The sequence below is a fragment of the Hipposideros armiger genome, unplaced genomic scaffold (genome assembly GCF_001890085.2).
Source record: "Hipposideros armiger isolate ML-2016 unplaced genomic scaffold, ASM189008v1 scaffold_497, whole genome shotgun sequence".
Lineage (NCBI taxonomy): Eukaryota > Metazoa > Chordata > Mammalia > Chiroptera > Hipposideridae > Hipposideros > Hipposideros armiger.
This window is the reverse complement of record NW_017731847.1, coordinates 119,881-135,776: the sequence shown is the minus strand read 5'-3', so window position 1 is coordinate 135,776 and position 15,896 is coordinate 119,881. Positions and strand designations below refer to the sequence as shown.

The 15,896-nt window shown below is 36.5% G+C and overlaps 1 protein-coding gene across 7 annotated transcripts in view; it reads left to right on the top strand.

The window, feature by feature from the left end:
- FKBP5 (FKBP prolyl isomerase 5) overlaps positions 1 to 15,896 on the top strand; it is a 93,274-nt gene that overhangs the window by 8,532 nt on the left and 68,846 nt on the right. For 2 of the 7 annotated variants that reach the window (XM_019667459.1, XM_019667460.1), the window contains exon 2: positions 14,383 to 14,511. The exons of the other annotated variants lie outside the window; for them this stretch is intronic. The gene's annotated coding sequence lies outside the window, so the exon portion shown is untranslated. The remainder of the gene's footprint in view (positions 1 to 14,382; positions 14,512 to 15,896) is intronic. 7 annotated transcript variants of the gene reach the window in all.

Here is a 15,896-nt window from a genome sequence, read left to right as displayed (position 1 = left end):
TTTGCTGAGCTTTTAGGTCCCAAATCTATATCTTCTGTCTAAATTTGAGGCCTTCCAAATTTGAGGCTCCAATTTTCACCTAGCTCTTGAAATTAAATATGCTTAAATACCATTTCTATAGCAGCTGCACACCCAACACCTCTTCCCCACCCCCCAGTTTAAAAAAAAAAAAAGCTTCTCTTCCTGACTTTTCCTCTTTAGCTGTTAATGACTCCATTGTTCTTACTGGTCATTTTTTACTCTTCCTTTACTTCTTAAACTCAATGAGTCACTAAATCACTTTGTTTCTAACTTTAAAATGTCTCTTTGTATCTTTTTGTTTTTTCATTTCTATATTTGTCCTAATTAATTAGGTTAACATGTTAAAACAGGAAGTTATCCTCAATTTATAATGAACTTCATACATATAAAAGTTAAGCTATGTTTCTAAAGTGAAATAGAGCATTTTCTTCCCTTCCAGAAAGGTCTTCAGTCATGTTTAAGGTATATATTCTCACTGTATTTAAACCAGGGTAATAACATAGTAGTATCCCCTTTTCCACATGGGATACATTCCATGACGTATAGAATAGTATTGGATGCCGGAAACCATGGATAGTATTGACCCCTATGTAGACTATGTTTTTCCTATACATACATATTTATGATAAAGTTTAATTTATAAAGTAAGCACAGTAAGAGATTCACAACTAATAATAAAACAATTATCAATAACTAATAAAAGTTGTATGAATGTGGTCTCTCAAAATATCTTACTGTACTGTACTCACCTCACTTGAAGCCCTTTAGTTTCCTTTTGGCACACCCGAATTGCCAGCATCGCTACCTTTGTGCTTTGGTGCTATTATTAAGTAAAAGAAAGGGTGACTTGAACACAAATACTGCCATACCTAGACGGCCAGTAAGTGACTAACGTGTGAGTAGCATGTACAGTGTGGATAAGCTGGACAAAGGGATGATTCACGTCCTGGGTGGGATGCAGCAGATGGTGCGAGATTTCGTCATGGTACTCAGAATGGCGCGTAATTTAAGACTGATGAATTGTTTGCTTATGGAACTTTCCGTTTCCTGGGGGTAACTGAAATTGCAGAAAGCAAAACCATGGATAAAGGGGTACTACTGTAGGTGATTTCCAAATCACTCAGCTCAAATAACCTGGTGAATGGTGGCTGGCAGGGCCCACAGTATATCAAGGAATGTAAACAGCAGACTTTATTAGACAACAGAAATGGCCCGGGATGAGTTCCTTCCAGCCCAGAATATCTGAAAGTGCTTTGCAGTGGGGGAAATACTGAGTATATTACAACATATTCTCAGGACTTCCTAGTGTTTTCCTGGCTAATAGTACAGGTCCGTGGGTTTACCTTAGAACTCTTCTCCCATCCCTTGTCCCATATTTCCTGGCCAAGATAGCTCCCACCAAAAAGCCAGCTTGTGAAAGTGACATGATACTCTATTTCATTACTTTCCCTTTTCTTTACAGGCTCCTGGAACTGACATGTATCAGAAAGATAGGAGCCTGAGGTTATTTGGGAGGCTCTAAACTACAAAGGGAAAATAGGTGACATCCATTGTACTTCCCACTAGCCATCATCTAGCCTCCAGGAGTTTGGGGCCTGATACCTTTCCAGAGGGATTGTAGTTATGAACTTCGCTTGCTTTTGGTCAGCTTATGGAGATCTTTCATCCTTCTGCTCTTCTGAATGTTTGCATTTCTTCCTGGTAGGAATCAAGATGCAATTTAAGATTAATGATTTCAGGAATAAGTTATTTGTTTTATATAATCCAGAATATCTGATTATTTTCTCTTATGGGAACTAGGAATAATATGGGGATTCTGAGATGCTTATGCAGAAATTAATATAATGGTTAAGAGCAAAAAATGGAGGAGAAAAATACACCATTTCTAGGAAGCCTAGTGTGGTGGGAATAGACTGTTAGGAATCTAACAGGCTGTGATTCAGGAGTGTTGCTACTAAGTAACTATCTAATCTTGGGCAATTAATTTATTTAGCCTTTCTGAGCCTTATTTTAATTGTAAAACGAAAGGGTTGGATTAGATAGTGTTTTAAGGTCTCTGCAGTTCTGAAATTCTAAAATGAGTGTTTTCTCAGGGAAAAAACTCCAAATGTATATACTATGTACTGTTCCTAGTTTTGTTTTTTTTTTAAGTCTTTTTTTTTTTAAAGATTTCACTGGGGAATTGGAGGAGGGTAACAGAAAATTGCTGTCCTTTTGCTCTTCAGTCTAGTTGTGGAGGACGTCACTTCACTGGCCCATGTTGGTATTATGATCATTGAGCTCTTCCCGGCTGAGGCAGATTACTCGGCCAGCCATTGGACAGCCGCTCACGGCAGTTCACGCCAGTTCACGCCAGCTGCCGGCCGCTCACGCTGGCTGCCAGCCACTCACAATAGCTCACGGCAGCCCACGGCAGCTCCACGGCAGCATATGCCATTGCCGGCGACTCACGGCAGCCTAGTTCCAGGTCGAGCTGTTGTTCACCATCTTAGTTGTAGAGGGCAATGTCACTGGCCCTCATATGTGGGATCCGAACCCGGGCCCTGCTGCTCAGAGTGTCCCAAGCCAACTCTTAACCAGCGCACCACTCGGCTGGCCCCTAGTTTATGTTTTTTAAGTGGCTGTTTTATATACATATTTGGTTTCCACTGGAGGTTAGGAAAAGAATTGAAGTCAGCATTCATAAAATGAATTAGGTTTTAGTGTTTTCATTTATCTGTGTGTTTCCACTGAATTTATTCTGGACTCTTACTTTTACATTCTATTTGTGTCCATTTTCCTGCCTTTTTTATTCTTTTCTTTTTTTAAAAAAAATTTTCTTTGCTTTACAGTGTGAATTTCGTATCCCTCTTTTAATTGCTTCTCCTTGCCTTTGCTTTTTTCTAGCTATCCTTCATGGCCCATATTTCATTATGGACATGGAATTCATCAAATGGACCCCTGAATCTGATCTATTACTAAATAAAATTTAAACATCCTAATAGATGTTAGGATTAACGGGACCTTTCTACTCTCTGGTACAGAAACTAGAGAGATGAGTCCTAGGGTAAAAGGGATGGGGGAGTGGAAGAGAGGAGAATGGTGTGGAAGAGAGTTTCCAAGGATGTTTTGATTTAAGATATAAGTTAAAATATTTTAAGTTTTGACAATGGTGACTCTTCTAGTAGTATCGAAGTTTGGTCCTGAAGCCTAATGGACTGTGAGTTTGTTGAGGGCAACAGCTGTACCTCTAATTCTGAATGCTTAGTGTTTAGCATAGTGCTAAAGAGAAAGTACAACTTGAACTGAATTTTTAGGACTGATTCTTCATGGTGTTTTATGGCAGACTGGAGACTAGAGGATGGTACAGACTCTTAAGACTTGAAGTAAGACTGTCACTACCACTTGGTGATATTGGACAACTATTTAGCTTTTCTAAGCCTCAGTTTCCTCATCTATAATACTAGGGAGGGGCAGTATTAATACCTACCTCAGGGTTGTTGTGAGGACTGAATAAGACAATGCATATAAGGCACTTAGCCTAGAGCCTGGTATGTGTCTTCAATAAGTATTAAATGCTATTATAGTCTCATTGATATTGGGTTGCCGGAAAAGTCATGATGCATTTTTGCAGTGAAAAACATAGAAAAAATAAATACATCATGACATTTCCGACAACCCAATAAGCACTTCTGTGTTCCAGATACTAAGTTCTGTTAGGTTCTAAATAGTGTTATTACAGAATAAGACAAGATTCTGTTCTTAGAAAAGATAGAATATATCCATAAAAGAAACAACTATGTAGGTCCCATGGTAAGTGGCAAATGAGTGGTTACCTTAAGGACTCAAGAGGCAGGAATAATTGCTAAGCAGATGAGAACTTCAGGAAGTCGACAGAACTTGACCTGAGCTTTGAAGGACTAGTTAGCAAGTTAAGAGAACAGGCTCCTTGGAGTCAGACTGCGTGTATTGGAACCTACAATAGCTCTGCTACTGTATATCTTAAACTATTTATTTAACCTCCCTCCTAGGATCATTGAGAGAATTAAATGAGTTAATACATGTCAGGCACTTAGCATGTGCCTCAAACTTGGTGAGAGCGTGATAAATTATTATTATAAGTTGAAAAAAGGGCAGTGTATTTCAGAGAGAATATTGAGTGATAATGAAGAGGAGATAATCCTGGAATTGTTTGAAATGATGAAGCCAAATTGCCGAAGGGAATAACCTGTTGGAAAATAGTAATTGATTATGTCAGAGCAGAATTATGAATGATTAAGCCAGGGAGTATGACATCTTTTCCATATGTACTGAGGAAATTTAGGAGGATTTCTTGGGTTGTTTGTGAAGCATTCTTGTGTGTTACAGAGAACATTTCTAGGTCTGTATCTCTAGCATTTCTCACTATCTTTCCTGACTTCAGTATAACTAAAACTTCTATTCAAACTAATTTTAACAATGAAACTCATGATTTCTTTCCATCTCTAATTTGTCCATTTCTTTTTGTAAGTGTGTCCATTTCTTTTCTCCAGTTTAGTGGGTTTCTGCTACTGTTTTCCTCTCTGTCCTTGAAAATCCCATCCAGATCCTAACTCACCAAAGTCATAATGTGGAAACAGCTGGGGAGAGTAAAGGGAGGGAAATACCCTCTAGTCCAGCCATCTTGATTTACAGGTGAGGACATTGAGGTCCAGAGAAAGTAGTCACATACATGCTCAAGCTCCACAGCTAATTAATGATCAGGCTTGTCTTTGAGAGTTAAAAGAGGGCTGTTTTTCACTGTCATCCTAGTGTGATTTTCAACCACCTGGGTGGGAATTACAGTAGTACTACCAATATTTTTTCCTACTACTACTATTAAACTGCAAGATAAAAAATAATTCTATCACCAGGAATAATGACATAATAATTCACTCTTCTTAATGAGAAGCCCATGATTACATTTCTTGGACGAGCATTACTATTCTTAAAGTAACATTTAAAACTAAGGTTCCAAAATTTGCTTTAAGAAGAAATGGTTTCTTTCTTTCATTTTTAGAGTTGTAAATTATAAATGTAATAGTATTGTAAACATAAATAGCATTCTCAAAGTGGACTTTTGTGTCTATCATGGTTGTACACAGGGTCTTTTACAGAGTGATTGATAGAACAGTAGGATTAGCATAAAAAAATGGGAACTATTGTACTTTTACCTGTACAATAGCCCCAGACCCTATACTTGTACCGTTACAGTAGTCTCTAAGTTTACATCTTCTTCAGTCTCTTAACATTGAAATATATGGCACACATACTGGTGAGAAACTTATTTAAACATTGTTTCCTTTTACATTGTTTTCCTACCTAGATGCAATGTGATAGAATATCTGTAAAGCCCTAAGCTTAGGATCTGGTTATTCTAGTTGTTCAATAAATACTCCCCTCCCTTTTTACAGAGCAGGTTATTTTTTCTCATTTATAAATAATGTCAGTTCCTAATTACCAAATCACTATCACAACACTTTACTTCTTTTGAAATGTATTGTTTTAATTTTGGCAAGATACCCTCCCTACATTTTGAAAATTTGCATGGTGTACAATAGTTTTTAGTCACATTAAGCATAATTTTACCATGAAATCATTTTGCAACTGGTAATCATGTTCTATATTTTTTCCCATGATTAAAGAAAGAAAAAGTGGCATGTGTTACATAAAAATGCTCCAGACCTCTGTTCATCCTGCCATATTCTTAAAAAAAAAGAAACAAACTTCATTTTTACTGAAATACTAATTTTTCTTTATGATCTTAAAGCACTATGAAGTTGAATTGTATAACCCACAAATGTCTATACAAAAAAAAAAAAATTCCATGTCCTCAATGCTTTGTAGTAGATCACTTATTTATATTTCCCATAGCTTGGTTTCTTTTTTTCCTGTCTTCGTTTTTCTAAGGGGAGAAGGAGATTTTTTTCTCTCTCTTATGATCTGCAACTTCTTTTGTATTTGAATGATTACTCTTTATAACAGATTTTACCCACTATTTATATTATTAGGAGGGAAGAGAAATACTTAAAAAATACCTAGTTTTGGATTTTTTTTGAGGTCTGAATTTGTGGGTGTGTGTGTAGATTTTTCTTAGCCCCTTTCTTCATATAATATATAGGATTTTCTGTTTCTACTCTTTAAATGTTTTCTTATTTGGAATTGTTTTATTGTTGTTTGAAAGAAATCTGTTAAACTGTATATTTATGAGTGGTTGCTAGCCTTTTCTTCTAAATTTATATAATAATAAATTTTGCTGTTAACTTCATTCTTAGAATATTAAGATTTTTGTAATTTAACTTCCATAGGTATAGGCCCTGCAATTCTCATATGTTGAGCGAGAAAGGGGAAATTGGTTTTTTGTCACTTCCATTACATAAATTTGGCTATCTTGTTCCATTTATTATCATTTATTTTCTGTTTTTTATTTGTGGCTCCTAGAAGTAGAGAGCTTTAGTATTATGTTATGCATTCTTATATAGTCCTTGTTATAAAATATTCATTTTTCTTTTCTATTTTTAAAATGATTATGTTCTAGATTTTCTTTGTTTAATTCATGATATATTTTTGCTTAGTTTTTGTCAAGATTTTTCGATTTGGGGTGTAGTTTCTTCTCATCTTCATATTGTCTTTGTTCATTTTATTAATATCATTTATTTCCATGTAACAAACTTTTCGGTATTATCATATATGAACATTTCATGTGTATGTGTCTATAATTTCTAAAGAAGTGTGACTAAGTTTCCTTTTTAAAAGATTTCTAAACTAGTTAAATATTTTTATACCTGTTGTCTATTTTGCATCTTAAGAATGCTGATAACAGTGTATAAGGTTTTTAATACACTTTATATGAGTTAATATTTTATGAGTTACGTTACTTTGCCAGACCAATTTTGTTAGTAAATTAAAAACATTTAAAATTATAAGTCCTCTGTATCTAGTGTGTCAAATTTAGTAATTTGTTTTTATCCTGTGTTATTCTTTTATTTTAGAAGCTTGCCAGTGGCTTTTCTAAATCATGAATTATATGAAATAATTAACTTTAAAAGAGGAAAATAGATACATTTTAGAATCTACATTTTATATAAATGTAGGTTAACAGATTTTAACAGATTGAGTTGACAGATTATTCAGTGATGTGAAGATATAACCTTTTAAATTGTTAAATTTCTTTATAATTTATATTAACCTATTCATTGAAAGGGTTTAATAGTTTATAATTAAATTAAAAAAGACAAGGACCTTTAAAAATAAAGTTAGAAAACAAGCACAAATCACTTGAGAAATAATGAGCAGGATGAGGGAGTGCGAAGAAATCTTTACAGTAATCTGAGGCAAGATAATTTCTGTATTTGAACATTAAATTTAGCTCTGAGCTTCCTGGCAAGCAAGAGAAAAAAGGAAACAGGATGGGTTTCATAGCTTTTGTCTGATAAAGAAAGCTTATCAGTTTTTCAGGAGAGAAACTTTTTCTGAATTCTCAGTTGTGAAAGGGTTACTTATATGAATTCTTATATAAGGAATATAATTTATATTTCCATTTTTGTAAATTATTAAATTCCTGCTATTGTTGTGTTAGTTGCCATGTACCGTTTATATGGACTGTAGTTATATTTGGTCATATAAAGTTCATGTCCACTGTTATCAAAAGTGGAAATACCATAGCTGGGGTGTGTTTATGTATTGCCTCTAGAGTTGTAGCCATTGACGAACAGGAAACTGAAAGCTAAAAGTTCAGGAAATGTATTGTATTTAGGCTTTGTGGAAAAATATATATGATACTGAACTACTGAAATCCATAGCCGTTTGAAGACTGAAAAAATTATATATGCACTTAGAGATGAATATTATGGATTCTTATAACAATGCTGTCAGATGTTTAAATACGATAATAGATACAGTATGTGCATTGTATGCCAGGAAAATTGTGCAATGCTAGAAAAAAACTGCAACAGATTCTTATATGTGTTCAGCTATATGCTTTCAAGAAATAAAACAGCTGGCACATCAGTTGAATTCTTCAAGGATGCCTAATTTTCAGAGAATTACAGTTTGGGTTTTAGTTTAGTTCCAGAGAAGGGGGGAGTTCCCTCTTTTATAAGATAGCCCATTTTACTGTTAGGAAGTTCTGATGGTTAAGTTTTATTTTCTCATATTGAGTTGAACTTGGTTTCCTTGTAATTTATTAATATACTCTGTAGTTTTCTTAGTTTTGAAATGTTTAATTGATCAAAACTATTTAAAAAGTTAAATGTATCTCAAGTGGTTTTCTTTAGATATTGTGGCATTTTATTTTCTTTGTATTATTTTTTCATCGAGGTATAGAACATTGGTATTGTGGCATTTTAGGTGCCTCAGAAAAGACTGCCCATAGGAATTTTTATTTTTGAAGTTATTAAAAAATTTTCTGTTAGAGGAGATGTGATTAACATCTATGCCTGAATCTGTATTTTCTTACTGTTCCTATACTTAGCTTTTTTAACAGGGTGTGATTTATATGGATTCAACATTCTTATTCTTTGAGACAAGCATGAAGTTTTAACAGCTTCTTTAAAATGGAAATTTACTGATAATGTATTTTTGTTGCTGTTCCATTGGTATATGTTTCAATAAAAGCGGTAACTTAATACTATTTCACTGCTACAATAAATGAAAATTCTGTTTATTACAAGGTTATCTTTAGGAGTTTCAGCTGCATTTTATGTCAGTAATTGTAATCATTTTAATAGCCTCATTAAAATTAGCCTCTTTTCAGGATTGATTTTGGTTTGGATCTGTTAAGGTCAGTGTTCACCTCTGAACTATTGTGATGGCCAAAGATATGGAAAGCACTGACTGGCAAAGATTGGGGATTGGGTCCACCCCAAGAGGTGAGGAGAGTGGTTCCCCAGTGGAAAGCCCCAGAGTGCTGTTTCCAGCAGACGGGGGAATGGTCTTTGGGCTGACAAAGCAAGGAGTCTCCTCAGGGTCCAACCTTAAAGGGCCTGGTGTGGGGGATAAGGAGCTGAACTTGATGCAGCAGCTGAATTCTTGTTGCAACAGACGGTTCTTTGAAGAACAGTTTTTACTTTCTTCTTACTATGTATTACATGTTCATTGTACAAAAAGTAAATAAACATAATCAATGAAGAAAAGAAAAAATTCTTTTTAACACTTCTTTCCCTTTCTGAACGTTCTTAATTTCCCTTAAACTTCATTTAACATCTAGCTTACTTCTTATTTATTGATTTGAAAGTGTGCTTTTTCAACTGTTCTTTCTGCAAATTGTGCCTTTAATAACTTTTTAAATTAATTATGAAGGAAATAGGAGTTAATTTTTTTTTTTAAGATTTTATTGGGGAATTGGGGGATGGGAACAGCACTGGGGAATTGGGGGATGGGAACAAACAAGTTGCTGTAGTTTTGTTCTTCAGTCTAGTTGTGGAGGACATTGCTTCACTGGCCCAAGTTGGCACCATCATTGCGCTCTTCCCGGGCGAGGCAGATCAGTCGCTGNATCATTGCGCTCTTCCCGGGCGAGGCAGATCAGTCGCTGGCTTCTGGATGGCCGCTCACTGCGGCTGCTAGCCGCTCACGCTGGCTGCTGGCTACATATGGTAGCCCATGGCAACCCACTGCCACAGGGGCTGCAGCCTATGCTGTTGCCGGCGACTCATGTCAGCCCAGCTCCAGGTTGAGTTGTTGTTCAGCATCTTAGCTGTGGAGGGCAGTATTACTGGCCCTCATATGTGGGATCCGAACCGGGGGCTCTCTGGCGTCCCAAGCCAGTTCTTAACCATGGTGCCACTCGGCCGGCCCTAGGAGTTAATTTTAAAGCCTTTGTTTTTCTTTGATATAATTATTCTTTTCATTTGTATCTATTTTATGAGAGAAATGATAGGCATAATAGGCATAATGAGAACACAGACCTGGAAGTCGGAGTAGTTGTTACAGGGGAAACAGGAAAAATGAAGACCAGAGCCCTTTTTGTAAGCTCTTTAGAAGCAGGGATGAGGTCCTTGTTCGCCATTATGTCAGTATCAGCAGGCACAATGCCTGATACATAGTAAGTATTCCATAAATAGTTGTTGAATGAATAGAGGAGTTTCTCATTAAGCATTTTGAGTAGCTCATATTTCCTGCACTGTGGATAGTCAAGATCAATTATATTCATCTAAAGTTAAGAGCCTTTGCTGTGCTCAGCCATGTCTTTCTTTTTTAGTGAAAATTTAATAAACTGATTATTTTTTTTAAAAAGATATGTGGACACACACACACACAAAATGAAAATCCCTGTTTCTTCTCCTGAATCCCATTCTCCAGAATTAGGTACTTGAAGGTTTGGTATATTTTTTTCTTAGATATTTTCTCACATTTACAAATGTATATGCATTTTCTTTACACAAGTAGAATAATGTACATTCTGTTCTAAAACTTGCTTTGCCCCCCCATGCCATTCTTAAACATCTTTCCATATCAGTTCACACAGCTGTTTCTTTATTTTTAATTGTTGCATAATATTCCATTGTGGAGACATATAATAATAATCCAGTAAGGAAATTTCAATTCTGTCCCATTTTTAAACTATTACAACAATGTTATGTTTAATATTTTTCTGCATATAATTTTGCTTGCTTCTGTGAGAATATCTACAGGTAATTTCTTGGAAGTGGTATTGCTGGGCTAAAGGATATTTGTCCTTAAACTTTTTATAGATATTGGAAAATTCGCCCTTAAAAATATTTTACCACTTTGTACTCTCTAATGTTCACTAAAGTTATGAGGTGTTATTTTCTGAAAATTGTACACACTTTCATTTTGTAGATTAAAAGGGTTCAACTTTCAAAAATGAAATCTTCATGGTAATTTAAAATGTTCAGAAGATAGTAGATGAAGTAATATATTCCTATTGCCTGACGAAATTAGTTGAAATCAAGTAGAAGCTGGTGGACTATATTCTCTACAGACCTATGGTGTGCATTGCACTGATTCAGATGTGGAAAATCAAGGCGTTTGGTTTTCTAGGACCTTGTCTCCTCAGAAAGTTTAACATAAACATTTGCTAGTGACAGTCTGAAGGGGTAGAAGGCCCTGACTGTTGATTTGAGAAGCTTGGATTTGTTGTGCTGGGGAACTATTTAAAGTCCTTGAATTGGGGAGTGTACTCTATGAGAGAGGCTTCACTGGCAGTATGTATAAAATGTATGGAAGTGAGGGAGTAGGCTGGAAGTAGGCAGATCAGCTGGAGAACGGTGGTAGTTTAAGAAGGAAATGAAGAAAACCCAGACCATGGTAATAGCTGTGGGATTGAAAAGTAAGATTGTAAGGAACACAATGAACAGTTGTCAGGTCCTGTTGATTAAATGGAGAAAAATTATATTAAAATTATATTAAAAATTTAAATAACGTAAACCTAGAAGGATAGCCAGATCATACAGGTAATGAAGTAAATAGAGAAGAGGCCAAGTTTAAGAAAGTTGATTTTCTTTAAAAATGTAGGGGTATATAAGCATCCTGAAGTATCTAATGTCAGGCAATCAGAGATCAAAAACTGGAGAAGGGAAGAGGCAGAAATTACAACAGATTTATCCTAACAGAGGTGTGTAGTAGTTGAAATTAAAAGTGGACAAGTTCTGATATGAAGTAGTTGATACGGAAAAGTTGTTGTTGGAGAGCTATGTTTTGAAAAGGGGTACTGTCAGTAATGGGAGGTGGGATGAAAGAATAATCAGGGAAAGATGAACTTAACTGACGAGTAGGAAAAGAATCAGGAGAAAATATTACTGAGACCTCAGTTTCATTCTTTTACTCTACATATGATACTGTATTTACTGCATAACATGGTATCTACCTGGAACACATGTTCGTTCTTCTTTTTGGTAGTGATACCTCAGAAAACCTTGATGGGTTATTTTAAAGATGGAATTAATTTTATTTCTGAAATTGAATATTTATTTGAAAAAAGGTCTTGGAAAGCTAATTTTGGTGTCATATACTATGTTCCTTCTAGTTTCATAAAATCTTTTCATCTTGTTTTAATATCTGTAGGTCTTAAACAAGAAAAAATACAAATTATTGTTGGATAGATAGAAGTCCAGATACTTTGTGTATTTTAATTATTTAAAGAATGTTTCCTGGGGGCCGGCCGAGTGGCGCATTGGTTAAGAGCTGACTTAGGATGCCAGAGGGCCCCGGTTCGGATCCCACATGTGAGGGCCAGTGACACTGCCCTCTGCAGCTAAGATGCTGAACAACAGCTCAACCTGGAGCTGGGCTGCAGTGAGTCGTTGGCGACGGTGTAGGCTGCAGCCCCTGCTGCAGTGGGTTGCCATGCGCTACCGTGTGTAGCCAGCAGCCAGCGGGAATGGCCGGCAGCTGCCGTGAGCGGCTGTCCAGAAGCTGACAACTGATCTGCCTCGCCCGGGGAAGAGCGCAATGATGGTGCCAACTTGGGCCAGTGAAGCAACATCCTCCACAACTAGACTGAAGAACAAAAAGACAGCAACTTGTCTGTTCCCCTTCCCCCAATTCCCCAGTGCTGTTCCCATCCGCCAATTCCCCAATTAAAAAAAAATAATAATAAAAATAAAGAATGTTTCCTGGATTTTGAAACTTGACTAATAACAAATTATAAGACTCCATATCTACTTAGAAGGATAGTGTGAGTTTTGAATTTTTACTGTCTTGGTACTTGTCAGGATGGAGCCTGTTCACAGGAAGTGTTCTAGAATCAAAGTCAGGGACCTCTGACACCACAAGAGAGAGTCTGTATGGGAAATGGTTAGAGTGTCGACTCAGGAGTCATTCTCCCTGGCTCCACTGTTCACTAGAATATTATGCCCCTTAATTTTGCCACCTGGCAATGGCGGTAATAGTTCCTATATTATATAGCTGTTGAGAGGATCCATCATGGAACTTACATTCTAGTAAAAAGAGAGAGGCAATAGGCAAACAAATAAATATATGTGCCAGGTGGTAAGTGGAGGGGAAAAAATGGTAGGGCAGATTGCTATCATTTCTTGCTCTTTTATATTGGGTAATAGGGAAGCCCTCTCTGATAAGAACGTATTTGAACAGAGACCTGAAGGAAGTGAGGGAGCATCTGAGGGAAGAGTTCCAGGCAGGAGGGAATGGCAAGTGCAAAAGCCCAGAGGAGGGGGATTTTGGAGGGTGCAGCAAGAAGGCCTGTATAGCAAAAGCAGGGTGAGTGAGAGGAGCAGTAGGAAATCATTTCAGATGTAGCCAGACCGGCTATAGGGTTTAAACGTAAGAAGGACGTTGGATTTTATGCCGTGTGAAATGGGAAGCTATTGGAGTGTTGCCAGAGTAAATTTTTTTTAAGTCGGTCTGATTGTCACTTCTTTTCTTTAAAATGCTTCAGTTCTCTATTTCCTTTGAAATAAAGTTCAAATGCTTTATTTTGGCTCACAAGGTCCTTCACGGCCAGTCCTCTGGCTGTTTATTTAGCATCATCTGCCTCCTTCCCACATGTACCCTTCACTTTAGCCAAATTGGATTACATGCCGTTCCCTGGATGGGTCAGGATGGTTCGTGTCATTCTGCATGTCCTGTGAGGAAACCCTCCCCCTCAGCTCACATAGTCATTGGCTCTGTTTTTGAGGGTCCTCTTTGTGCTCATTGGAGCACCCTGTGCCTTGTTCTCTCTCCTTTCTCTCCCCTAGCCACTTTGTACCCCAGCCTCGTAGTCTTGGAATATGCTGTGTCTTTTAACCAGCTTTGATTTTACTCTTGCCACACCCTTGCCAGTTGAAATTATGCCCATCCTTCAAGAACCAGCCCAAACTGCCATCTTTTCCCTACCCTTGTAAATACTTTGTATCTCTCTTATCCTTAATCATAGTTATCTTGAATTAAAATGTTTCTTTGCCTACCTCATGCAAAATCCTTGGCCTTACTCATTTCAGCTTCCATGGTCTCCCATAGTGTAGGGTCTTGAGCAGATGTCACATTCAGTAGGTATTCATGGTGTGCGGGATTCATAGAATAATTAGAAAACTATTGAGTTTCAAGCTGCAGAGGGCCAAAAGCAGCAAAAATGTATAAAGTGGGACACCTGTTTAGTTAACGAATTTACTATAGCATAATGTTAATGATGCCATGATTACCCTCATTCTCTCATGTGTTTACTACTGGCATCACAAATTAGTGCACTCCCTTTGAAACGTAGTTTGACAAAATGTATTCACACGCATAAATGTTCATGATTTTTGACCCAGTGATACCAGTTCTGAAAATCATCTTAAGAAAATAATACAAACTGGAATGACAATTATAACAGCTACCACTACTATTAATACTGAAAGTTTACTATGTGACAAGCACTATGCAAAGCCCTTTATGTGCATTCTTTCATTTAATCCTCAGAAACCCAAGAGGTGTGGATACTGTTAACCTCATGTCACAGATGGGGAAATTGAGGCACAAAGAAGTTAAATGACTTGCCAAAGATTATACAGCTGCTGTGTTGTCAAGCCAAGATTCCCACGGAAGCAGGTTGTTTGAAGAATCCATACTCTTAATTATATGATAAAAGCCTGGGCACAAAAATATTCACAGCAATGTTATGTAGAATAGATACATTGAAAGTGATGTATATCATGAATAATGGTCTATCCATTGAATAGAATAATTTTTATAACAGCTTTATTGAGATAATATTCGCATAGCTTAATAGTCACCTCTTTAAAGGTTTCCAGTATATTCAGAGTTGTGTAACTATTACCATTATCCCACTTCAGAACATTTTATCACCACAAAAACCAAATCTTATACCAATTATCAGTCACTCCCTACTTCCCCCTTTGCCCTAGGCAACACCAGTCTACTTTCTGTCTATGGATTTGCCTGTTCTGAACATTTCATATAGTAGAATCATACAATAAATGGCATTTTGTGGCTGGCTTACATTTAGCATAATATTTTCAAGTTTTATTCATGTTGTAGCATGTTATCAGTACTTCATTGCTTTTCACTGCTGAATAATATTCCATTGTGTGGATTTACTACATTTTGTTTACCCATTCATTAGCGAATGAACATTTGGCTTGTTTCTACTCTTTGGCTATTATGAATAATACTGTTATGAACACTCATGCACAAGTTTTTGTGTGGACATATGTTTTAATTTTTTTGGAATTGTTGATCAAATAACTTTAACTTTTAGAGGAACTGCCAGACTGTTTTCCAAAGCAGCTCACCATTTTATATTCCCACTAGTAATGCGTGAGGGTTCCACTTTCTCCACATCTTTGTCAGCACTTGTTATGATCTGTCTTTTTCCTAATAGACATCCTGATGGGTATGGAGTAGTATCTCACGGGTGCCTTGGATTTGCATTTCTCTAGTGACTAATGATGATCATCTTTTCACGTGCTTATTAGCCATTTGTGTATCTTCTTTGGAGAAACGTCTATTTGAATCCTTTCCTCATTTTTTAGCTGGGTTGTCTTTTTATTATTGAGTTATAGACATTCTTAATATGTTCTAGATACAACCCTGTTATCAGATACATGATTTGCAAAATTTTTCTTTCATCCTATGTGTTCTCTTTTCACTTTCTTGATGGTGTCCTTTGAGGCACAAAAGTTTTTCGTTTTCTTGAAGTCTGATTTATCTGTTTTCTTTGTTACTTGTGCTTTCAGTTTCACATAAGAAGCCATTGCCTAATCCAAGGTCAATGAAGATTTATTTACCCCTGTTTTCTTGTAAGAATTTGATAGTTTTAGCTCTTTCATTAAGGTCTTTATTATGTATGATGTGAGGAAAGGTGTCCAAATTTGTAATGTGTTGCATGTGGAGATCCAACTGTCTCAGCTCCATTTGTTGAAAAAGACTATTCTTTCCCCCATTGAATTGTCTTGGCATCCTTTTCAAATATC